This window comes from Jaculus jaculus, chromosome X (genome assembly GCF_020740685.1).
Source record: "Jaculus jaculus isolate mJacJac1 chromosome X, mJacJac1.mat.Y.cur, whole genome shotgun sequence".
Classification (NCBI taxonomy): domain Eukaryota; kingdom Metazoa; phylum Chordata; class Mammalia; order Rodentia; family Dipodidae; genus Jaculus; species Jaculus jaculus.
The window spans coordinates 49095507-49121444 of NC_059125.1; the positions used below are offsets into that span (position 1 = coordinate 49095507).

General features: G+C 42.7%; 1 pseudogene; it reads left to right on the forward strand.

Moving 5' to 3' along the window:
- The first annotated feature begins 1504 nt into the window (after positions 1–1504).
- Positions 1505–3507, forward strand: LOC101615301 (annotated as a pseudogene).
- The last annotated feature ends 22431 nt before the right edge of the window (positions 3508–25938 follow it).

Here is a 25938-nt window from a genome sequence, read left to right on the forward strand (position 1 = left end):
CAAGGTCACTGTTTAGGCCTTCTTCTGACTGTACCTTCCATTGCCACAGAGGAGATTACAGACCCATGGGCAACTTTTTATATCTGCCTTTATGTGGGTGCTGGGAATCTGAACTCTGGTCAGCAGGCTTGCAAAATAAGCACCTTTAACCAGTGAGTCATTGCCCCAGTCTGACTTTAAACTTTCAATCCTCCTACCTTCATCTCCCAAGTGCTGAGATTACAGGCATGCACCATCACATCCAGTTTATGTAGTACTGGGGACTGAACCCAAGACTTTGTGCACACTAGGTAAGCACTCTGCTAACTGAGCTACATTCCCAGCCCTGAAGTACAATTTTTTAAAGATTTTATTTTTTTCATTTATTTATTAGAGACAGAGAGAGGAAGGAGAAAGATGGGGGGGGAATAGAGACGGAGAGACAGAGAGAGGGAAGGAGGGAGAATGGGCACACCAGGGCCTCTAGCCACTGCAGATGAACTCCAGATGCATGTACCACCATATGCATCTGGCTTACGTGGGACCTGGAGAATCAAACCTAGGTCCTTAGGCTTCACAGGCATGCACCTTACCTGCTAAGCCATCTCTCCAGCACCCCCCCCCCCCGAAGTACAGTTTTAAAAACTTTAAAGAGTTGTAATAGGCTGATATTGTATATATGTAAGTACAATGATTGAGATGGGGAGGTAATATGATGGAGAATGGAATTTCAAAGGGGAAAGTGTGGGGGGTGGGGAAGGGAGGGAATTACCATGGGATATTTTTTTATAATCATGGAAAATGCTAATAAAAATTAAAAAAAAAAAAGAGAAAAAAAAACTTTAAAAAGTCACATATTAATTCTGTTGAATGCATAGCTTCCCAAAGAAACATTTGCAATTTTAAAGCATTACTGGATGCCAGCATCAGAGCTATTTCAATAGGAATATTTCAATTTCCAGAGCTAATCAATGTCCTCTAAATAGTGCTTTATGTATGACAGACAATTCACCTGAAGTTAGCATTTTCCATCTGTTTCTTCTATCTAGCATGCTTAAAGAGAAGGAGTGTGTATGGGTGAAGTGAAATCCATGCTTTTGACTTTTTGGTTTTTTTGGTTTTTCATGGTAGGGTTTCTCTCTGGTCCAGGCTAACCTAGAATTCACTATGTAGTCTCAGGGTGGCCTTGAACTCATGGAGATCCACCTACCTCTGCCTCCCTAGTGCTGGAATTAAAGGTGTGCGCCACCACACCCAGCCCTGCTCTTGACTTCTATTTCTGTCCTTGACCTCCTCCTTCTCTGTAGCTATAGAAGAAATATGCTCAATGGTGCTGTCAACACAGAGGTCTTGGTGTGCTGAAATGTCATTGTCCCAAGAGCACAAATTAAACAGCAATGTGACCTAAATTTTATAGAAGTGCATTGCCTGACTGTTTAGTGTGCATGTTTTATTATTCTAGGAAGAACATAATAGCAACGCATGCATTACCAAGTGATAATGAATAATAAGAACTGGGCACAATATGGCTGACAGTCTCTATGGTAACCTCTGTTGATTGTGTGATGACTCATTCTGGTGAATCTTATTTTAAAATATAAGTGATTTCATGTTCATGATCATGCATTTGAATCATTAGTTGTTTGTGTCTATGGTAGCTCTGCATGGTTTCTGTGCTGGGATGTTATAAAAGCTGTGGAGGAGGTGGATGGAGAAGATAAAAGGAAATGAATGGCTCATTTTAATCTTTTCTGGAACAAACACGATGATTACCTCAGAAAAAATGATTTTAATATCTGTTCCCTCCCACCACCTGAAAGCCTTTCTTGTTTTTTTTTAAAATATTTTTATTTATTTGACAGAGAAAGAGAGGGAGAGAGAGAGAATAGGTGCGTCAGGGTCTCCAGCCACTGCAGACAAACTCCAGATGCATGCATCCCCTTGTGCATTTGGTTAACGTGGGTCCTGGGGAATTGAACCTGGTCCTTTGGCTTTGCAGGTAAACGCCTTAATCGCTAAGCCATCCCTCCAGCCCTGAAAGCCTTTCTTGATGATGTATAGTGGCCATTGGCATTGACCTTGCTTTTCAATCACTGCTAGCAGGTTGGAGATGCTTTTCTTATGTGGTGTAGACTTGAGAGTCTGGGGTAATCTTTTAGGAGAGAAGTTAAGACCCTGCCATAGAGCACCTTCATCAGCCTCATGAAAACAGATGGCTGTACGAACCACAGTATGGCAAGTCTGAGGCTTCTCAAGGTCAAAGATAATGCAGGTAGTTACTGATTCAGGCCATGACAGCTGTAAGCTGCAAGCAGTTGACAAAACTCCTCTCTTCATGGCCTACTAGTTTTCATCATGGTACTGAAAATACATCAGTGTTCCCTGAGGGATTTGCCAGCCTCATACTGTCATTTCCTCTGTGAGCTGTGAACTGCACATGTTAAGAAAGAGCCGTGGGGCTGGAGAGATGGCTGACCATTTAAGGCGCTCACCTGCAAAGCCAAAGGACCCTGGTTTCATTCCCCAGGACCCACATAAGCCAGATGCACAAGGAGGCACATGCATCTGGAGTTTGTTTGCAGTGGCTGCAGGCCCTGGGGCGCCCATTCTCTCCCTCTCTCTCCCTCCCTCCCTCTCTCTCTCTCTCTCTCTCTGACCACAGCCCTATGGAAAGGAATGGGAAGTACATTCACTGTCCAGGGAGTCACACTTGGAGCCGAAGGCATGATTAATGAATTCACACCTTTACCAAGGGAGGTTTCCCACAAATGGAATCCTAAACAAATAAGTGAACAACTACTGAAATAAATCTCTAACATATATTGTGGCAATGCCTTTTTATTCAGCAGGTCTGATTGAAAGAGTACAGGCAAGGTCCCACTATAGCTAAGGCTGACTTCACAGTGACCCTCCTAACTCAGTCTCCCATGAGCTGTGCTGGGATTAAGAGTGAGATAATATGAGACAATACTGGCATACTGGAATGTATTAAAGAAGGAACTGGAAGAGTGATAAGCTTGGGCTTACCTCATAGCAAGCAACTCCCACTCCTCCCGCTGCTTTCCTTGATCTTCCCTACAGTGCTGCATGTAATGCTTCATTACATTATCAGCTCAGTCATCCAGAAGCTGGCCCTATTTGTTCTCAATAGAGACTTAGAGTAGTCTTCTGGAGAGCACTAGCCCCATGCAGAGTATACTGGATGCTTATTTTCCAGAACTGATTGCTAACTTTGCAGCTAGCCTTTGCTCTGATGTTATACTCTACCCACTGGAATCAGCGTTGCATTGCCTTCACATTTGAGGAACACGCACAATAATTGACAATACAGACCTTGGCTAAGAAGGGCTTCCAATTAATGCACAGTATGAGGGAATGAGAGACTGTATCAATACCATAAAGCAGGAGGAAGGGGGGCTTGGTTTTCATAAGGGATTTGGCGCTGTTATAATTCAGTACACACTGCAAGCAGCTGTCCTACAGCTTACCAAATTCATTTACTCCATACTTCTTCAAAATAGCATTTGAAATTTAGGTTCTAAAAAAATGAAATGCTTGGTGGAAAAGAAAGTGGATTGAAAAGAAGCTAGTAGAAAAAGCCCATACTGATTGTACTAACTTTTTTTCTTTTCTTTTTTTAAAAAAAATATTTATTGCTGGGCGTGGTGGCGCACGCCTTTAATCCCAGCACTCGGGAAGCAGAGGTAGGAGGATCGCCGTGAGTTCGAGGCCACCCTGAGACTCCATAATGAATTCCAGGTCAGCCTGGGCTAGATAGAGTGAGACCCTACCTCGGAAAACCAAAAAAAAAAAATTTATTTATTTATTTGACAGATAGAGAGACAGAGAGAGAGAGAGAGAATGGGTGCACCAGGGCTGGCAAACAAATTCCAGACTCGTGCGCCCCTTGTGCATTTGGCTAATATGGGTCCTGGGGAATTGAAACTGGGTCCTTTGGCTTTGCAGGCAAGCGCCTTAACCGCTAAGCCATCCCTCCAGCCCTCATTTTTCAAAATTTTATTTTTATCTTTAATTATTTTATCTGAAAGAAATAGAGAAAGAAGCAGAGAGAGAGAAACAGATAGAGAATGGGAACACTAGGGCCTCCAGCTGCTACAAATGAACTCCAGACACATGTGCCACCCTGTGCACCTGGCTTACATGGGTCCAGGAGAATCGAACCTGGGTCCTTTGGCTTTGCAGGCAAGCGCCTTAAGTGCTAAGCCACCTCTCCAGCCCTCATTTTTACTTATTTTTTTATTGACAACTTCCATACTTGTGGACAATAACCCATGGTAATTTCCTACCTCTCCCCCACTTTCCACTTTGCAACTGTACTCTCCATTATACCCCTTCCCCCTCTCAATCAGTCTCTCTTTTATTTTAATATTATCATCTTTTCCTCCTGTTATGATGGTCTTGTATAGGTAATGTCAGGCACTGTGAGGTCATGGATATCCAGGCCATTTTGTGTCTGGAGGAGCACGTTGTAAGGAGTCCTACCCTTCCTTTAGCTCTTACATTATTTCCACCACCTTTTCTGCAATGGAGGCTGAGCCTTGGAAGGAGCACTCCTCTGTCACTTCTTCTCACCACCATGGTGTCTTCTGAGTCATCCCAAGGTCACTGCCATCAGAAAAGGGAAGCTTCTTTAACCAAAAGTGAGAGTAGCATTAATATATGGGTATGTACATTAAGATAAGTACTTACTAGGCAATTAGGTGAAAATAGTATATACATTTAGCCAGACACCAGAAGACGTTACACCCCTAGGGCTCATGACTACCCCTGTCATAGGTTTTCAGCATTAGGGAAGTATTCCCTCCCATGGAGTGGGCCTCCAGTCAAATTAGAGGATGGTTGGTTTCCCCCATAAAACATGCCACTATTGCACCCATTGGCTCATTTGAACTGGCTGGCCAAATTTCAGGCTTGCAGTGTCCACTGTTGAGTATCTTCACTGGTGATTTCTCTCTCTCCCATTGAACTGCATGCAGCGTGGCTTTTTCCAGCTTTCTGTCAGCTGGTCTACATGGAGGAGGTTTTCAACTCAGCTCCAGCAGGATTTCTCAGTGACCTTGCAGAGAGAAGCAGACCTTGCAGTATGTGGAGTCTTCAGCAATAGGGTCTTACCATCTATTCCTGGTAGGAAAACAAGGGCCTCGACAATGGCCTGTAAGCTTTTGGGGGCATCAGGAACCTCCCTGGCCAACAACTCACTGGAAGGTATCCCATCCCTGGCACTGAAAATCTTATAGTAACAATCTATGGTTTCTGGGTATTCCATTGTCCAAAAAAGTCGGTTTCCATATGACTTATTTACATCCTCTTAGATTTTTATTAGCCCTTCACCCACCTTTCCTCTACTCAATCTCTTCTCCTGACCTTACTTAGGACTTTTCACCCCCATTAATCTGTTCTTATACTTACATACATAAAATACAATTCAATTAAGTGCCCCCTCCCTCCCTTTCTATTCCCTTTATATCTCCTTTGTAGTTTACTGGCCTCTGCTACTGAGTTTTATTCCTACTCACATAGTGGGCCAATAATTTGTAGCTACAACCCACATATGAGAAAGAACATGTGACGTTTGGTTTTCTGGGCCTGGGTTACCTCACTAAGTATAATCCTTTCCACATCCATCCATTTTCCTAAAAATTTCATAATTTCATTTTTTCTTTACCACTGAGTAGAACTCCATTGTGTAAATGTGACACATCTTCATTATCCACTCATCAGTTGAGGGACATCTAGGCTGGTTCCATTTCCCAGCTATTATAAATTGAGCAGCAATAAACATGGTTGAGCACGTACTTCTAAGGAAATGAGATGAGTCCTTCGGATATATGCCTAGGAGTGCTATAGCTGGGTCATATGGTAGATCAATCTTTAGCTGTTCTACGAACCTCCACACTGATTTCCACAATGGCTGGACCACATTGCATTCCCACCAACAGTGTAGAAGGGTTCCTCTTTTTCCACATCTCTGCCAACATTTATGATCCTTTGTTTTCATGATGGTGGCCAATCTGACAGGAGTGAGATGGAATCTCAATGTAGTTTTAATCTGCATTTCCCTGATGACTAGTGACATAGAATATTTTTTAGATGCTTATATGCCATTCGTATTTCTTCCTTTGAGAACGCTCTATTTAGCTTCATAGCCCATTTTTTGATTAGCTTGTTTGATTCTTTATTAGTTAACTTTTAAAGTTCTTTGTATATCCTAGATATTAATCCTCTATCAGATATATAGCTGGCGAAGATTTTTCCCATTCTGTATGTTGCCTCTTTGCTTTATTCAGTGTCCTTTGCAGCGCAAAATCTTTGTAATTTCATGAGGTCCCAGTGATTAATCTGTGGTTTTATTGCCTGAGAAATTGGGGTTGTATTCAGAAAGTCTTTGCCAAGACCAATAGGTTGAAGGGTTTCCCCTACTTTTTCCTCTAGCAGTTTTAGAGTTTCCATTCTGATGTTAAGGTCTTTAATCCATCTGGACTTAATTCTTATGCATGGAGAAATAGAAGGATCTATTTTCATCCTTCTACAGATACATACCTAGGTTTCCCAACACCATTTGCTAAAGAGGCTGTCTTTTCTCCAATGAGTATTTTTGGCATTTTTATCGAATATCAGGTGTCTATAGCTACCTGGACTTACATCTGGGTCCTCTATTCTGTTCCAGTGATCTACATGTCTGCTTTTGTGCCAGTACCACACTGTTTTTGTTACTACGGCTCTGTAGTATAGGTTAAAATCAAGTATGGTGATACCACCAGCCTTATTTTATTTTATTTTTTTGTGTTTTCGAGGTAGGGTCTTACTCTAGCCCAGGCTGACCTGGAATTCACTATGGAGTCTCAGGGTGGCCTTGAACTCATGGCGATCCTTCTACCTCTGCCTCCCCAGTGCTGGGATTAAAGGCGTGCGCCACCACGCCCAGCCCACCAGCCTTATTTTTGTTGCTCAGTATTATTTTAGATATTTGAGGTTTTTTGTGATTCCAACTGAATTTTTGGATTATTTTTTCTATTTCAATGAAGAATGCCTTTGAAATTTTGATGGGGATTGCATTAAATATGTAGATTGATTTTGGTAAGTTTGCCATTTTCACAATATTGATTCTTCCAATCCAGGAACAAGGGATGTTTTTCCATTTCCTAGTGTCTTCTGCAATTTCTCGCTTGAGTGTTTTAAAGTTCTCATTGTAGAGATTCTTTATTTCCTTGGTTAGGTTTATTCCAAGTACTTTATTTTTTTTTAATGCAATTGTGAATGAGAGTGATTCTCTGATTTCATCCTCTGTGTGTTTGTTGTTAGCATATATGAAGGCTACTGATTTCTGTGTATTTATTTTGTATCCTGCTACATGGCTGTAGGTTTTGATCAGCTCTAACAGTTTGCTAGTAGAGTCTTTAGGGTCCTTTATATATAGAATCATGTCATCTGCAAATAATGATAACTTGATCTCTTCCTTTCCAATTTGTATCCCTTTAATGTGTGTCTCTTGCCTTATTGCTATGGCTAAGACTATATTAGACTATATTAGACTATATTCCAGAACTATATTAAATAAAAGTGGGGACAGTGGACACCCTTGTCTTGTTCCTGATTTTAGTTGAAAAGCTTCCAGTTTTTCCACATTTAGTAATATGTTGGCTGTAGGCTGGTCATAAATAGCCTTTATTATATTGAGATATGTTCTTTCTATTCCCAGTCTCTGTAGGACTTTTATCATGAAGGGATGTTGGATTTTGTCAAATGCTTTCTCTGCGTCTAATGAGATGATCATGTGATTTTTGTCCTTCAATCCATTTATATGATGTATTACATTTATTGATTTGCATATATTGAACCATCCCTGCATCTCTGGGATAAAGCCTACTTAGTCGGGGTGAATGATCTTTCTGATATATTCTTGTATTCTGTTTGCCAATATTTTGTTGAGAATTTTTGCATCTATGTTCATGAGAGCGATTGGTCTGTAATTTTCTTTTTTTGTTCTATCTTTGTCTGGTTTTGGTATTAGGGTGATGCTGGCTTCATAGAAGGAGTTTGGTAGAATTCCTTTTTTTTTTTTTTTAAATTTTTTTTATTTATTTGAGAGCGACAGACACAGAGAGAAAGACAGATAAAGGGAGAGAGAGAGAGAATGGGCGCGCCAGGGCCTCCAGCCTCTGCAAACGAACTCCAGACGCGTGCGCCCCCTTGTGCATCTGGCTAACGTGGGACCTGGGGAACCGAGCCTTGAACCAGGGTCCTTAGGCTTCACAGGCAAGCGCTTAACCACTAAGCCATCTCTCCAGCCCAGAATTCCTTCTTTTTCTATTTCATGGAAAAGCTTAAGAAGCAATGGTGTTAGCTCTTCCTTGAAGGTCTGATAAAATTCAGCAGTGTATACATCTGGGCCTGGGCTTTTTTTAGTTGGGAGATTTTTGATAACTGTTTGGATCTCCATGCTTGTTACAGGTCTATTTAAGTGATTAATCTCATTTTGATTTAATTTAGGTAGGTCATAAAAATCAAGGAACTCATCCATTTCTTTCAGATTTTCATACTTTGTGGAATATATGCTTTTATAGTATGTCCCTATGATTTTTTGAATTTCTCTGGCATCTGTTGTGATGTTACCTTTTTCATCTCTAATTTTATTAATTTGTGTCTCTTCTCTCTTTCTTTTGGCCAGGTTTGCTAAGGGTTTATCAATCTTGTTTATCCTTTCAAAGAACCAACTCTTTGTTTCATTAATTCTTTGGATTGTTCTTTTTGTTTCTATCTCATTAATTTCTGCCCTAATCTTTATTATTTCTTCCCGTCTACTGATTTTTTGTTTGCCTTGTTCTTCTTTTTCCAAGGCTTTAAGGTGAAGCATTAGGTAGTTTACTTGTGACCTTTCTAATTTCTTAATATAGGCACTTAAAGCTACCTCTTAGAACTGCCTTCATTGTGTCCCATAGATTTTGGTATGTTGTGTTCTCATTATCATTTGACTCTATAAATTTTTTGATTTCCTTCTTTATTTCTTCATTGACCCATTCATCATTTAGTAGTGTATTGTTTAGTTTCCATGATTTTGTGTATGCTCTATAGCTTTTCTTGCTATTGATTTATAGCTTGATCCCATTGTGATCAGACAGAGTGCAAGGTATTATTTCAATTTTCATGTGTTTGTTAAGATTTGTGTTATGTCCTAATATATGATATATTTTAGAGAATGTTCCATGTGCTGCTGAAAATAATGTGTATTCTGCACCATTTGGATGAAATGTCCTGTATATATCTTTTAGGTCCATTTGCTCTATGACCTCATTTAATCCAGATGCCTCTCTGTTTATTTTTTGCTGGGATGACCTGTCATTTGATGAGAGTGGGGTGTTGAAGTCACCCACTACAACTATGTTTGGTGTTATCAATGACCTTAGTTCTAGTAGTATTTGTTTGATGAAGTTGGGAGCCCCCATGTTAGGTGCATATATGTTTAGGATTATGATGTCAAGGTAGGGTGTTGCTCTAGCCCAGGCTGACCTTGAATTCACTATGCGGTCTCAGGGTGGGCTCAAACTCATGGAAATACTCCTACCTCTGACCAAGTGCTAGGATTAAAGGTGTATGCCACTACACCTGGCAAAACATTTTGTTCCCAATTTTTCTCTCTTGTTCTGATATATTTTTGTCTTTGCTACTGTGCTCATACCCAGAAAAGTAATTTAATTTATTCATTTATTTGCAAGCAGAGAGAAAGAGAGAGAGAATGGTTGTAGTAGGGCCTCATACCACTGCAAATGAACTCCAGATGCATGTGACACTTCATGCATCTGCCTTTATGTGGGTATTGTGGATTGGAACCCAGGCCATCCAAACTTCACAAACAAGCACCTTTAATGGCTAAGCCATCTCTCCAGCCGGTGAAGAAACTTTTTTGTTGCTGTTATTGTTTTTAGACAGGTCTTAGCCTGGAGGGGTGGTACATGCTTTTAATCCCTGCACTTAAGAAACTGAGGTAGGGGGCCTGGAGCAGTTTAGCAGTTAAACTGCTTGCCTGCAAAGCCCAAGGACCCAAGTTCAATTCCCCAGAACCCACATAAGCCAGATTCATAAGGTGGTGCATGTATCTGCAGTTCATTTGCAGTGGCTGGAGCCCCTGGCACACCCATTCTATCTGCCTCGTTACCCCACCACTCAAATAAAGAAACATTTTTAAAAAGGAGCTGAGGTAGTAGAATGGCTGTGCTCCAAAGTGAGTTCCAGATAAACCTGAGCTAGACCAAGATTCTGCATCAAGAAGAAGAAAACAGAGAAGAAGGAAAGAAAGAAAGAAAAAGAAAGGAAGGAAGGAAGGAAGGAAGGAAAGAAAGAAAAGGAGGAAGAAGAAGGGAGGGGGGAGGAAGGAAAGACAAGAAAAGAAGCCGGATATGGTGGCACACGCCTTTAATCCCAACACTTGGGAGGCAGAGGTAGGAGGATTGCCATGAGTTCAAGACCATCCTGAGACTACATAGTGAATTCCAGGTCAGCCTGAGCTAGAGACCCTACCTCTAAACCCCTGCCCTAAATAAACAAAAATAAAAATAAAACAGGGCATGATGGTGCACGCCTTTAATCCCAGCACTCAGGAGGCAGAGGTAGGAGGATTGCTGTGAGTTTGAGGCCACCCTGAGACTCCATAGTGAATTCCAGGTCAGCCTGAGCTAGAGTGAGACCCTACCACAAAAAAAGTAATAAATAAAAAATAAAAATAAAGAAAAGTATAGGTCTTGCTGTGTAGTCTCCATTGGCCTGGAATTCCAGGACTGTCTTAGCCTCCCAGAAAAAAATAATCTTTTCTTTTCTTTTCCTTTCTTTTCTTTTCTTTACTTTTCTTTTATTTTCTGAGGTAGGGTCTTGCTCTACCTCAGGCTGACCTGGAATTTACTATGTAGTCTCAGGGTGGCCTCAAACTCAGGGCAATCCTCCTACTTCTGCCTCCTAAGTGCTGGGATTAAAGGCGTGCACCACCATGCCCAACCACTATAATCTTTTTAAAAATATATTATATTTCTTTCTTTATTTGACAGAGAGAGAGAAAGAGAGAGTGCACCAGGGCCTCCAGCCACTACAGACAAACCCCAGACACATGCACCCAACCAGGGTCCTTAGGCTTCGGATCAAAGATAATTCAGTACAGTTGCCCATTTTAACAGATAACATGTAGCATGTAGCACACATTCCTTTCTTTATATCTTACAAATAACTTCAGCTTTTGTTTGGCTTTTATTTGTGCACTCCCACCTCTGGAATAACAGCAAAATAGCTTGTTATTCTTTTAAAGGCCATAATGATTTTTTTTTTTTTTTTTGTGTGTGTGTAGGACCAAACTCAGGGCCTTTCTCAAGCTGAAGGATGATTAAAAGCACAGCCCAGGTTTCATTCTCCGGTATCCACATAAAGCCAGATACACAAAGTGGTGCATGCATCAGGAGTTCGTTTTCAATGGCAGGAGGCCCTGACATGCCTATATTCTGCCTGCCTCTCTCAAGTAAATAAATAAAGAAATTTTAGTTTTCTTTTTTTACACTGGGAATATAGCTCAGTTGTCAGAATGCTTTTCTGTCATGAATTTGGCCCAGGGTTCAATCAATGCTACTGCAAAAAGTTTGGAGGGGGGAACTGGAGAGATGAATTCGTGATTCAGGTGCTTGCCTACGAAATCTAAGGACCCACGTTCATTTCCCCACTGCCCACATAAGCCAGATGTGAATGGTGGTGCATTAGTTTGGAGTTCCTTTGCAGTGGCTAGAGGACCTGGTGTGCCCATTCGTTCTCATTCACACACACTCTGTCTCTCTCTGCCTCTTTCTCTCATTAATTAATTAATTAATTAACTAACATTAAAATTTGTTTTGAGGGCTGGATGGAGAAATGGCTTAGCAGTTAAGGTGTTTGCCTGCAAAGCCAAAGGATCCCGGTTCGATTCCCCAGGACCCATGAAAGCCAGATGCAAGCAGGGGGAGGGAAACATGCATCTGGAGTTTGTTTACAGTGGCTAGATGCCCTGGTGTGCCCATTCTTTCTCTCTCTCTCTCCCTCCTTCTCTCTCTCTCAAATAAGCAAATGAAGTATATTAAAAAAAATTTTGAGACAGGGTTTCTAGTAGCCCAGGTTGGGCTCAAAGTCAACTGTGTATCCAAGTAAAGATGACCTTGAACTCCTTATCCTCCTGCCTCCACTTCCTAAATACTGGGATTATAAGCATGCACCAGCACATCCAACCTTTTTTTTTTTTTCTTGTTTTTTTTGAGGTAGAGTCTCACTCTAGCCCAGGCTGACCTGAAATTCATTATGGAGTCTCAGGGTGGCCTCAAACTCATGGCAATCCTTCTAGCTCTGCCTCCAGAGTGCTGGGATTAAAGGCGTGTGCCACCACGCCTGGAATAGCCTTATTTTTTTCTTTTTTTTTTGTTTTTCGAGGTAGGGTCTCACTGTAGCCCAGGCTGACCTGGAATTCACTATGGAGTCTCAGGGTGGCCTCGAACTCACAATCCTCCCACCTCTGCCTCCCGAGTGCTGGGATTAAAGGCGTGCGCCACCACGCCCGGCTCAAGCCTTATTTTTTTAAACATTAAAAACTTAAATTATTTTTTTTAGCGAGACTAAGAGAGAGGGGGCGGGGGAGAGAATTGGTGTGCCAGGGCTTCAGCACCACAATGAACTCAAGATGCTTATGCCACCTAGTGGTCATATGCAACCTTGTGCTTGCTTCACCTTTGTGCATCTGACTAACATGGGATCTGGAGAGTAGATCATGGGCCCTTAGGCTTCATAGGCAAGTGTCTTAACCACTAAGCCATTTCTCCAGCCCCAGGCTTGGTTTGTTTTGTTTTGTTTTGTTTTCGAGGTAGGGTCTCACTTTAGCTCAGACTGACCTGGAATTCGCAATATAATCTCAGGTTGGCCTTGAACTCGAGATGATTATACTAGCTCTGCCTCCATATTGATGGGATTAAAGGGGTGCACCACCACACCTGGCTTGGTTTTTATTTTATTACAATTATTACTCTTTAAACTTTTTAAAAGATTTATTTATTTGAGACAGAGAGAAGGAGAGAGAGAGATACAAAGAGAGTGTGAGAATGGGTGTGCCAGTGCTTCTAGCCACCACAAATAAACTCCAGGTGCATACGTCATCAAGTGCATCTGGCTTACGTAGGGCCTGGAGAATTGAACCTGGGTCCTTAGGCTTTGCAGTCATGCACTTTAACAGCTAAGCAATTTCTCCAGCCCTTATGTTTTTAATTATTATAATATATATTTATTGATGAAAGCACAGAGCCAAGGAAAGGCACCCACGTGCCTAGAGATCCCACATGAATGGCCTGGGGAAAAAGGCCAAGAAAAGAAAGAGAAAACAAAGTTCAAGGAGCTCCTCCATGTAGGGAGCTGGGGAGGTGATAAAGGAGCACATGTAGAAAGTAAGGGCTAGGGTACTTCACCCACAGCTGGACGTTCCCAGGTGATCAGAGAGCCTGCTCTCCCCTTGCAAAGGTATGTATGACCATAGGGTGGTGGGCTGTCTTCCTGTTCAGGTGAACCAGAGGGACAGCTGGTTGGTTAGGGCTAGGGGCTGTCTTAGGAAGAGGTTAGCCTTGACACCAAGTTCTGGGGGCTGAACTTGACCAACCACAATGTTTAAATCCTATGAAGGTTCTTTCTCCCAGGAGAGGTCCTGGGAAACTAGGCATGTGTCACCATTCCTGGATTGTTTCTAATTTTAGTCAAAGAATTGAATTAAAAAAAAAAAAGGTCAGCCAGGCATGGTGGTGCATGCCTTTAATATCCCAGCACTAGGGAGGTAGGAGGATTGCTGCGAGTTCGAGGCTACCCTGAGACTACAGAGCTACAGAGTGAATTTCAGGAGAGCCTGAGTTAGAGTGAAACCCTACCTTGAAAAACCAAAAAAAAAAAAAAAAAAAGGTCACTGAGAAATCCTGCTGGAACTGAGCTTGAAAGCCTCCTCCATGTAGACCAGCTGACAGAAAGCTGGAAGAAGAAGTCCTTCTGCATGCAGCTCAATGGGAGAGAGAGAAATCACCAGTGAAGATACTCAACAGTGGACACCGCAAGCCTTATATTTGGCCAGCCAGACCTAATGAGCCAACAGGTGCAATAGTGGCACATCTGTCATGGTGGAAACCAACTGCTCTTTAATTGGACTGAAGGCCCGCTCCATGGGAGGGAGTACATCCCTGATACTGAAAACTTAAAACAGGGTTATAGTCATGAGCCCTAGGGGTGTAATGTCTGCTGCTGTCTGGCTAAATGTATATAGTATGCTTATCAAACTGCCCAGTAAGCACTTCTCTTAATGTTCATACCTATATATTAATGCTACTCTCACTTTGGGTAGAGAATCTTCTCTTTTCAGATGGCAGTGACCTTGGGATTACTCAGAGGCATCATGGTGCTGGAAAGAAGTGACAGGAGTGCCCAGTACTGCAAGATCTCTATCACATCTTCAAAGGCTCAGGGTTTATTGCAGACGAGATGGCAGAAAAAATGTAAGAGCATGGGGGAGGAGGTAGGACATGGATGAGCCTAACAATGGTACAAAATTGACTATATTCACTGAGTACAAAACTAATAAAAAAATAAAAAAGAATGTAAGAGCCAAAGGAAGGGTAGGACTCCTTACAACGTGCTCCTCCAGACACAAAATGGCCTGGATATCCATGACTTCACATCATAATAGGAGGAAAAGATGATGACATAAAAAAAGAGAGATTGAGAGGGGGAGGGGATATGATAGAGAATGGAGTTTCAAAGGGGAAAGTGGAGGGAGGGAGGGCATTACCATGGGATATTTTTTATAATCATGGAAGTTGATAATAAAAAAAATTGAAAAGAAAAAAAGAAAGTAGGCACATCTTATCCTTTAAATATCTAATAGCTATAAATGCAAGCAGACCCTGTTATCAGACTTGAAAACAATACAAATCTAAACCAACTAATTTAAACTAGAAATTTTCAACAAAAAGACAAGTAAGGGCTGGAGAGATGGCTTAGCAGTTAAGCGCTTGCCTGTGAAGCCTAAGGACCCCGGTTCAAGGCTCAATTCCCCAGGACCCATGTTAGCCAGTTGCACAAGGGGGCGCATGCGTCTGGAATTCGTTTGCAGTGGCTGGAAGCCCTGGCACACCCATTCTCTCTCTCTCTCTCTCCCTCTATCTGTCTTTAAATAAAACAACAAAAAAAGAAAAAAACAAACAAAAAATTCTTAAAAAGACAAGTAAGACAGTATAAAGCCTTAGCACAACGTGTTTGAAACCATCTTTGATTAGTCCTGATATCTGTGTGCGTACCAATTACCCAGGGAACATTGGAAACAGAACCACAGAGCTTGAAATGATTTTTCTCAGATGAGGATCATTGTTTGATTATGAGGCTGTACCCTACAGTAGAGAATGTCTTAAGAGTTAATTTTGTTATAAGCACTGGACTTGAGAACCAGAAATGAGACAGTTACTTTACATCAAATAGAACAGAATCTGGTCATTGTTGAGCCAACACAGCTAAACTCTAATACAATCCTTGACAAATCTGTTTTGATAGACAAAACACCATTTGACAACCAATGATTTTTGTCTTAATCTTGATAGCAATTGATTTTATGTACAATATAAATTTTTATTAATATAAAACAATTTATGTCTTACCCCCGACTTAAAATGGATAGAAGCTTAGACATGCTATCTCAACATATTTTACCTAACAGGAAGTTGAAAGTTATGGTGATTGAAATTAAATCACTTAAACCTAAATGATTAAACTTAGTGAGGACCTTTCAATAGAATTAGCATAAATAAAACAGAAGCTATCTTTAAAGTCACAATGTCTTGGGCTGGAGAGATGGCTTAGCGTTTAAGGCATTTGCCTGTGAAGCCAATGGGCCCAGGTTTGATTCCTGAGGACCCACATAAGCCAGATGCACAAGGTGGCGCATGCATCAGGAGATTGTTTGCGGTGGTTGGAGATCATGGCGTGCCCATTCTCTATCAGTTTCTCTTCTCTTCTCTTCTCTCTCTCTTCTTTCAAATAAATAAATAAAAATATTTAAAAAATAAAGTAACAATGTCTTTACATATGAGTACCTCATCTTTGGAAATTAAACACTTATAGGTGAACTTTTATCTTAAGACTCAGTTTCTACAATTGTTAAAACCGTGATGAATAGAGGAACCTAATTTACTTTATGAGAGTCTTAAAGCTAGTTTTTTAAAAATATTTTATTTTTATTTATTCATTCGTTAAGAGAAAGAGGCAGAGAGAGAGAGAGAGAGAGAGAGAGACAGGGAGAGAATGGGTGTGCCATGACCTCCAGCCACTGCAAATGAACTCCAGACGCATGTGCCACTTTGTGCATCTGGCTTACATGGGTACTGAAGAATCCAACCTAGGTCCTTTGGCTTTGCAGGCAAACGCCTTAACCACTAAGCCATCCTTCCAGCCTTTAAAGCCAGTTTTTATAACCCTTAAGCCACAACAAATTAACATGTGTGAACTGTTACTAAGTGAGGCCTTAACCATAAGATTCTTTTTCTCTACTGGTTAAAACCTTGACATCAAGTAAACATATTTTAGATTTTATCCAATTAAATGTTTCAATGAAGGGAACCTTCCCTGAGGGAAAACTTCATTATCTTTATGATGCCCTGGTGACATCCATCCTTTTCTTGTTTTTGTTTTTGTTTATCGAGGTGGAGACTCACTCTGGTCAGGCTGACCTGGAATTTACTCTGTAGTCTCAGGGTGGCCTGGAACTCACAGTGATCCTCCTACCTCAGCCTCCCAAGTGCTGGGATTAAAGGTGTGCACCATTATGTCCAGCTGGGTATCCTCCCCGCCCCCCAGAGGTATGGTCTCGCTTTAGTTCAGGCTGACCTGGAATTCACTATGTAGTTTCAGGGTGGCCTCGAACGCTGGGATTAAAGGGATACACCACCAAGCCCGCCTCTATCCTTTTTCTTTATCTCCCTTTGTGGTCTCTCTTTTTTTTTTCTTGGCTTCCTGATTATAATAAACCAAAGTTGCCCCCTGTTTCAAGTTCTTAAGAAGAATTCCCTCCTTCATGGTATCTGGAGTTACACTAGTATGTTTTCTAATTGTCTCCTTAAGTCTCTGGAAAGAAATAATGGGCCATTCCTGTTCTTCCTGTATTATCTAAATTAGCCCCCCCCTTTTTTTTTTAAGGTAGGGTCTCTAGCTCAGGCTGACCTGGAATTCACTATAGACTCTCAGGGTGGCCTTGAACTCATGGCAATCCTCCTACCTCTGCCTCTGGAGTGCTGGAACTAAAGGCATGCACCACCATGCCCGGTTTAAATTAGCCCAGTTTTTAAGGAGACAGGGTAGCAGAGACTTTTGAGGTCTCTTGGAAGCCGACTGTCCTATCTGAAATGAAACCAATCCTGACTCAAATCTTCTTATTGGAGGGAGGCATCCCTCCAGCTGGATTACAAAGAAGAAATTTCTCTCAAGGTAAGGTCTCTCTTTTGCCTAAGCTGATCTGGAATTCAGGGTGGCCTCAAACTCCTGGCCATCCTCCTATTTCAGCCTCCCTGAGGGCTGGGATCAAAGGTGTGCACTGGCATGTCTGGCTGAAACTTTTACCTGTTTTCTCCCCAGTCATAAGGAGACCCACAGCGCAGCCTATGTGCCTCCTGGAGCAAAGAAGATCCAAGATAGGTGTCCTTGCTCACTCACAAGGCTGGCTTCCAAGCTCGGGTTCCCCAGCATGTACCTTACGTCATGGCCACTGGTTATGCCAAGCTCAAGTGCAGGGATTTCTGTCCTTTACTCTTTTTTTTGTTCGTTTTATTTATTTATTTATTTGAGAATGACAGGACAGAAAGAGGCAGATAGAGAGAGAGAGAATGGGCGTGCCAGGTGCAAACGAACTCCAGATGCGTGTGCCCCCTTGTGCATCTGGCTAATGTGGGTCCTGGAGAATCGAGCCTTGAACCGGGGTCCTTAGTCTTCACAGACAAGCGTTTAACCACTAAGCCAGCTCTCCAGCCCTTTCCTTACTCTTGTCTTGGCAGCTTAGATGCCCTAGTGTTGGGGGGGAGGTTTCCCTGGGACCTCTTTCCCTTCTCCGCTCTGTGGGATCCAGGGATATGGGTCCTGCCACCGGTTGGTGAATGTTTGGATTAAAGGGTTGTTGTTATTATCTTAAAGGTAATTTCTGGTTTTATTACCTTAAATATAGGGATCCTACCCTTTGTTGATATTAGAGAGATAGATGAGATAAAGGTGAGATCATTTACTTGATGTCTTTGTATCATATCTCTTTACACCCTGATATACATTTTAGGTAAGTCTGATGTTTGTCCTATGTAAGGCGTTTGTAACCTGATGAAGTACCTTGACTCAGTATACCTATTTGACCTTTTTTTGTTTTATGAAGGTAGGGTCTCTAGCTGAGGCTGACCTGGAATTACGATGTAGTCTCAGGGTGGCCTTCGAACTCACCGTGATCCTCCTACTTCTGCCTCCCGAGTGTTGGGATTAAAGATGTGTGCTACCATGCCTGGCTTTTTGACCTTTGTGTCTACTGAAAAATTTCATTTGACAGAGAGGTGACCTGGTTTTGATTTTTTGACAGGGTCTCATGTAGCTCAGGCTGGCCTTGAACTCTATGTAATCAAGGATGATATTGAACTTTATTTTTTCAAATTACTTCTTCACTGAAACAACTTTTACCTTACTTAAAACAATTTTTGCTGGGTGTGGTAGAGCATGCCTTGCCTTCTATCCCAGCATTAAGAAGGCTGAGGTTGGGCTGGAGAGATGGCTTAGCGGTTAAGCGCTTGCCTGTGAAGCCTAAGGACCCCAGTTCGAGGCTTCGTTCCCCAGGTCCCACGTTAGCCAGATGCACAAGGGGGCGCACACATTTGGAGTTCGTTTGCAGAGGCTGGAAGCCCTGGTGCGCCCATTCTCTCTCTCTCCCTCTATCTGTCTTTCTCTCTGTGTCTGTGGCTCTCAAATAAATAAATAAATAAAAAGAAGGCTGAGGTAAGAGCCAGGTGTGGTGGCACATGCCTTTAATCCCAGCACTCGGGAGGCAGAGGTAGGAGGATCACCATGAGTTTGAGGCCACCCCGAGACTACATAGTGAATTTCAGGTCAGTCGTCAGCCTAGACTAGAGTGAAACCCTACCTCGAAAAACCAAAAAGAAAACAACAACAACAAAAAAAAAAAAAAAGAAAAGAAAAGAAAAGAAAAAGAAAAAAATGCTGAGATAGGAGAATGGCTGTGAGTTAGAGTCCCACCTGGATTACAGAGTGAGTTTCAGGTCAGTCTGAGCTAGAATGACACCCTGCTTCAGGGCCTCTTGTTGCTGCAAACAACCACCAGAAACTTGTGCTACTTTTTGTGTCTGACCTCCATGGATGGCTTGGGAATTGAATCTGGGCCAGCAGGCATTGCAAACAAGTACCTTTAAATTGCTGAGCCATCTTCCCAGCCCCTCACATTGAACTTCTGGTCCTCTTGCCTCTACTTCCCGTGTACTGGGACTACAAGTGTGTACCACCATGCCTGTGCTTTTATTTTTTATCATGTATTTGTGTGTGTGTGCATGTGCACACACACCAGGGTCTCCAGTGGCTGTAAATGAAAGCCCATCCAGCTTTACATGGGTGACTAGAGAATTGAACCTAAGCTAGTAGGTTTTGCAAGCAAGAACCCTTAATCACTGAGCCATCTCCTAAGCCCCTCATTATTATTATTATTATTATTATTATTATTGTTGTTGTTGTTTTTGCTTTTTTTTAAATTTTATTTATTTATTTGAGAGCGACAGAGACAGAGAGAAAGACAGATAGAGGGAGAGAGAGAGAATGGGCGCGCCAGGGCTTCCAGCCTCTGCAAACGAACTCCAGACACGTGCGCCCCCTTGTGCATCTGGCTAACATGGGACCTGGGGAACCGAGCCTCGAACCGGGGTCCTTAGGCTTCACAGGCAAGCGCTTAACCGCTACGCCATCTCTCCAGCCCTGTTTTTGCTTTTTGAGGTAGGGTCTCACTCCAGTCTAGGCTGACCTGGAATTCACTATGTGGTCTCAGGGTGGCCTCTAATTCACAGCGATCCTCCTACCTCTGCCTCCCGAGTGCTGGGATTAAGGGCATGCGCCACCACTCCCAGTTTAAGCCCCTTATTTTTAAAAATATATTTTTATTTGTTTATTTTCAGTAAGAGAGAGAAGCCAGGTATGGTGGCTCCAGCCCTACCTTTTGTTTTTGCAAAAATGATTTCAGTCTATGCTGACCTGGAAATCGCTTTGTAGTCCAGGGTTACCTTGAAGTTTCAGCAATCATCCTGCCTTAGCCTCCTGTGTGCTGCAGTTGTAGACATGTGTTACCATACTTGGCTTAAATTGGTGAACATTTCATTTATTTAGCATGTATAATATGCTGGTGGTGATGGTGGTGTGTGTGTACTATATGGTGTATGTGCATGTATGTGACCATGTGGAGCTCCCATGCTTACCTGCTATGGGGTGTGTTAGCCTGCAGTGACCAGAGGGGAATAAACATTTGGTGTTCTTCTCCATCGCTGGCGTCTCTTACTAATCTGGAGCTTGTTTTTTTTTTTTTTTTTTTTTTTTTTTAATATTTTTACTTATTTATTTAAGCCACTGCAAATAAATTCCAGACGCATGTGCCACCTTGTGCATCTGGCTTACATGGGTCCTGGGGAATCGAGCCTTGAACCGGTGTCCTTAGGCTTCACAGGCAGGCACTTAACCACTAAGCCATCTCTCCAGCCCCTCCTTTTTTATGAGTTGCAGGGATACTCTGGTCTCTGCTACACAGGACTGGGTTCACAGACTGGTTTGTGGCCATGCCTAGCTATGTTTATGTGGGTCTTGGGCTGGATTCTGAGTCCCCCTCAAGCTCTAATGCTTGCACAGGAAGTGTACTAACTGCTGTGTCATCTCTCTAGCACTGGTGCACATCTAAAGCTTAAATCTAAAGCACAACGCACAATCTGAAAGCAAAGGATGCATTTGTTGCTGGTGTTGCTGGTAGCACAGCCCTAAACACCAAGGAGCCAACGTCATTCCCCAGTCTCTTCAATGATGTGGGCGCCACAAGCTTAAAATCTCAGTTTGCTCCTTGTAAGGGTTCAAAATCGCTGAAGAAAGACCCTGGACTCAAATAGTATGTAAAAGCAAAGAGCGTTTATTCTGCAGAATCAGCCAGCAGCAGGGGTCAACCATTGATACAAAATGGCAACCCCGAGGGGACCACGCAGGCTCCTTTTAAGCACAACTAGGGAAATTCCAGGTGGGTTAGGGAATCTTTAAAAATGATTGGCTAGGCAAGCAGCAGTTACAGTTGTACATCTTTGATTGGTTGGGGCAAAAGGTGTGAAAGGGACATGTCTGGGCATGTTTGGACGTGTCTCCAGGAACGGACTCAGCCCCTGGGCGGCTATCTTCTCCAGCCACATGTCAGGGTCACTGTTGATTAACAGCTCACCCTTTCCCAGCAGTCTTGCCTGCCTCTCTGGGAAACTGAAACTTAGGCCTAGTTAGGGTGGTACTTTACTGAAGCCTGTCATGGTGTCAGTTTGGTCCCTTCAGTCCTCACCTTCCACCTTGTTTGAGATAGGGTCTCTCTTGTTCTCTTCTATGCGTACAGGCTAGCTGGCCCATACGCTCCCAGGATTCTCTTGGATCTGTCTCCCATCTTGCACTGGGATTACAGATGTCTGGGCTACTGTGTCTGGCTTACATATGGGTTCTGGGCATCCAAACTGATCATCAGGCTTGAGCAGCAAGTGTTTATCACTGAGCCATATCCCCTACCCCTTATTGGAGTATTTTCTAGAAAATTTCTATCTATAGTTTCCTATCCTCTATTTATTCATTTATTATTTTGGTTTTTTGAGGTAGGGTCTCGCTCTAGCTTAGGCTGACCTAGAATTCACTATGTAGTCTCAGGATGGCCTCGGACTCACAGTGGTTCTCCTACCTCTGCTTCCCCAGTGCTGGGATTAAAGGCATGCACCACCATGCCTGGCTATTCATTTTTCTTTTTTGAGAGTCTCATTCTAGCTGAGCTTGGAAATCACTCTGTACCTCAGGTTGGCCTTGAACTCACAGCAATCCTCCTATTTCAGTTTCCTGAGTGGGATTATAGGTGTGAGCCACTATGCCAAGTTCGGTAACCTTTTTTTTAAAAATTTTATTTTATTTATTCATTTGAAAGAGAGAGAGAAAGAAAGAGAATGGGTATGCCAGGACCTCCAGCCACTGCAAACAAACTCCAGATGCATGTACCCCCTTGTGCATCTGGGTCCTGGGGAATAGAACCGGGGTCCTTTGGCTTTGCAGGCAAGCACTTTAACCACTAAGCCTTCTCTCCAGCCCAGTCTTTTTAAAAATGTCTTAAATGGCAGTCCACATTTGAACTCCCAGTGGGTTCTGAACTGCCAACAGAGCACAGAGTTCCATTCCCCTCAAAAGTGCTTATATATTAAGGCAATTCAACCCAGGAAACTGATACAGAAAATTGTAAGAAAAGGTGATGTTTCATCAAAATGTCAAAATGTGTGGAAACATACCAACCGATAGGAGGATTACGTGAGCTCAAGGCCATCCTGAGACTCCATAGTGAATTCCAGGTCAGCCTGGGCTAGAGTGAGACCCTGCCTTTAAAAGCAAAAACAAAACAAATAAAACAAAGAAGTAATTCTAGGGCTTGCCTGCGAAATCTAAGGACCCAGGTTCAATTTCCAGGACCCACATAAATCAGATGCACAAAGTGTCACATACCTCTAGAGTTCATTTGCAGAGGCCCTGGTATGCGCCCCCCCTCTCACTTGCTCTCTCCTAGGCATGGTGGTGAACACCTTTAATTCCAACACTTGGGAGGCAGAGGTAAGAGGTTCGCTGTGAGTTGAAAGGCCAGCCTGAGACTACACAGTGAATCCCAGGTCAGCCTGGGTGAGAGCAAGGCACTACCCCCAAAACAAACAAAGAAACAAAAAACCTGAAAAAAAGAAGTAATTCTGAAGAGAACAATGCTACTATTGCTATGGTTTGAAGCAAGACACTACCTCAAAACAAACCAACCAGCCAACCTAAAAAAAGAAGTAACTCTGAAGAGAACAAGGTTATTTTTGTTATGGTTTGAAGTCGGGAGTGGGAGCTCACACCTATAGTCCTGGCACTCGGGAGGCAATGGAATAAGAAGGTAAGGACTTTTAGGAGGTGATAAGAGATTAATGTGTATATGAAATAGGTCCCATAAACCGGGGCGTAGTGGCACAAGCCTTTAATCCCAGCACTCGGGAGACAGAGGTAGGAAGATCGCTGTGAGTTCAAGTCCACCCTGAGACGACATAGTGAATTCCAGGTCAGCCTGGGCTAGAGTGAGACCCTACCTCGAAAAACCAAAAAAAAAAAAAAAAAAAGTGAAAATGGGGCTGGGGAGATGGCTTAGCAGTTAAGGCATTTGCCTGCAAAACCAAAGGACCTCGGTTCAATTCACCAGTACCCATGTAAACCAGATGCACACGGTGGCACATGCATCTGCAGCTTGTTTGCAGTGGCTGGAAGCCCTGGCATGTTAATTCTCTCTCTCTCTCTCCCAAATAATTTTTTTTCATTTTTGTATCGACAACTTCCATACTTGCAAACAATATCCCATGGTAATGCCCTCCCTCCCCCTACTTTCCCCTTTGAAACTCCATTGTCCATCAGATCCCCTCCCCCTTTCAATCAGTCTCTCTTTTATTTTGATGTCATCATCTTCCTATGATGATGATATTGTGTAGGTAGTGTCAGGAAAATAAAAATATTTTTTAAAAAATGGGAAGACACTCAGCAGTTAACGGTGCAGACTTGCAAACCCTGAGCCAGAAGAAGCTCTAGCCCTGTCCACCATTTTTGAGACAGGGTCTCTCCTAGAACTTATCAAATTAGGCCAGAGGGGCTTGCCAGTGAGTCTTTTGTGTTGAGCCTCTTTCTCTCCAGTGCAGGGATTATAAATGCACAATATCATATTCAGTGATTTCTCCCCACCCCTTGGTTGCTGGGGATCAAATATAGGTTCTCACACTTACAAGGCAAACACATTACTGATTGAGCTAGCTTCCTGGTCTGCCCTTGCCAAAGTATACTGTTCGTTTGCTTGAGACAGGCAATTGCTATGTAGCCTGGCTGGCTTCCAGCCTTCTGAGTGCTGGGATTGCAAGTGTGCACCACCACACCTAGCCTGCCAAAGCATTCTGAAGTGACAGTTTGGTTCAGGTGTCTTGCATGCCAAGAAAGACTGATGGTGCTTCTCCCATGCCAGCCTTCCTACCTGTCCTGCTTGGTGCTCTCCTTTTGCTACCAAGTGATCAGAGTGGCAAGCAAACTCACTTTCCAGTCTTCCCCACACCACATATTTAGATTCATCCTGAGGTCCCTCCCTCCCTCCCTCCCTTGTTCCTTCCTTCCTTCCTTCTACCTATACTTCTTTCCTTCCTTTCTTTTTTTTTTCTTTTCTTTTCTTTTTCTTTTCTTTTTTTTTTTTTTTTTTCGAGGTAGGGTCTCACTCTGGCCCAGGCTGACCTGGAATTCACTGTGTAGTTTCAGAGTGGCTTTGAACTCACAGCGATCCTCCTACCTCTGCCTCCCAAGTGCTGGGATTAAAGGCGTGAGCCACCATGCCTGGATCCTTTCTTGTTTCTTTATTTCTCTTTTCTTTTCTTTTCTTTTCGTTTCCCCTTTCTCTCTCTTCCTTCCTTTTTAAATTTTTTTACTTATTTATTTTTTGAGGTAGGGTCTTACTGTAGCCCAGGCTGACCTGGAATTTGCTATGCAGTCTCAGGATAGCCTCGAACTCATGGTGATCCTCCTACCTCTACCTCCCAAGTGCTGGGATTAAAGGCAGATGCTACCACCATGCCTGGCCCTTCCTTGTCTGTCTTTTTCTAGATTATTTGAGAGAGACAGAGAGGGAGACAGAGAAAGAATGAGTATGGACACACCAGGGTTTTCTGCCACTGCACATGAACTCCAGATGCATATGCCACTTTATGCCTCTCACTTTATGTGAGTACTGGGGAATCGAACCAGGGCCATCAGGCTTTGCAAGCAAGCACTTTTAACTGTTCAGCCATCTTTCTAGCCCCCTTCTTTTCTCTTTTGAAACATGGTCATATTATTATTATGTAGCCCAGTGATGTGGAATGCTGTCCTCCAAGCATAACATGGCTGTTGCCTTCTTCAAATCACAGCAGCTGTGATTACCTGCACAATATTGGGCCTGTTAATGTTCTGTTATGGGGAGGTGTTCACGTGCCTCCACTTCTCTCTGGGGATTTAGAGACCATTAACAATTGCTAAGAGGAGGGGTTCATATGTAGTTAATTAGCAGTTGCTGACACAGATGTTTTTCTTCAGTGAGATAGCCACCCATAAATTGTCCATGGTCCTGTAAATAACTCTAATTCAACTCATTGGTTCACCAACCCACACTTTTGTGGAATCATTTCTTTGTTTTTCATTGGTGCCCTATCTGTGATGAGGAGATGTCTGTTCATGTTACCTCGGCAAAATTTCATACAATAGGCTAGCCTCAAACTTGCTGCGCATCTGACGCTCATGTTTATTTGTTTGTTATTATCCTTTTTTTCAAGGTAGGGTCTTGCTCTGGCCCAGGCTGACCTGGAATTCACTATGTACTCTCTGGGTGGCCTTGAACTCAGTGATCCTCCTGCCTCTGCCTCTCAAATTCTGGGATTAAAGGTGTGAGCCACCACACCCCTGCTGCTTTTTTAATTAAAAATATTTTATTTATTATTTATTTGACACAGAGAGAAAGGCAGAGAGAGAGAGAATGTGTGCACCAGGGCCTCTAGCCCCTGCAAATGAACTCCAGACACATGCACCACCTTGTGAATCTGGCTTATGTGGGTACTG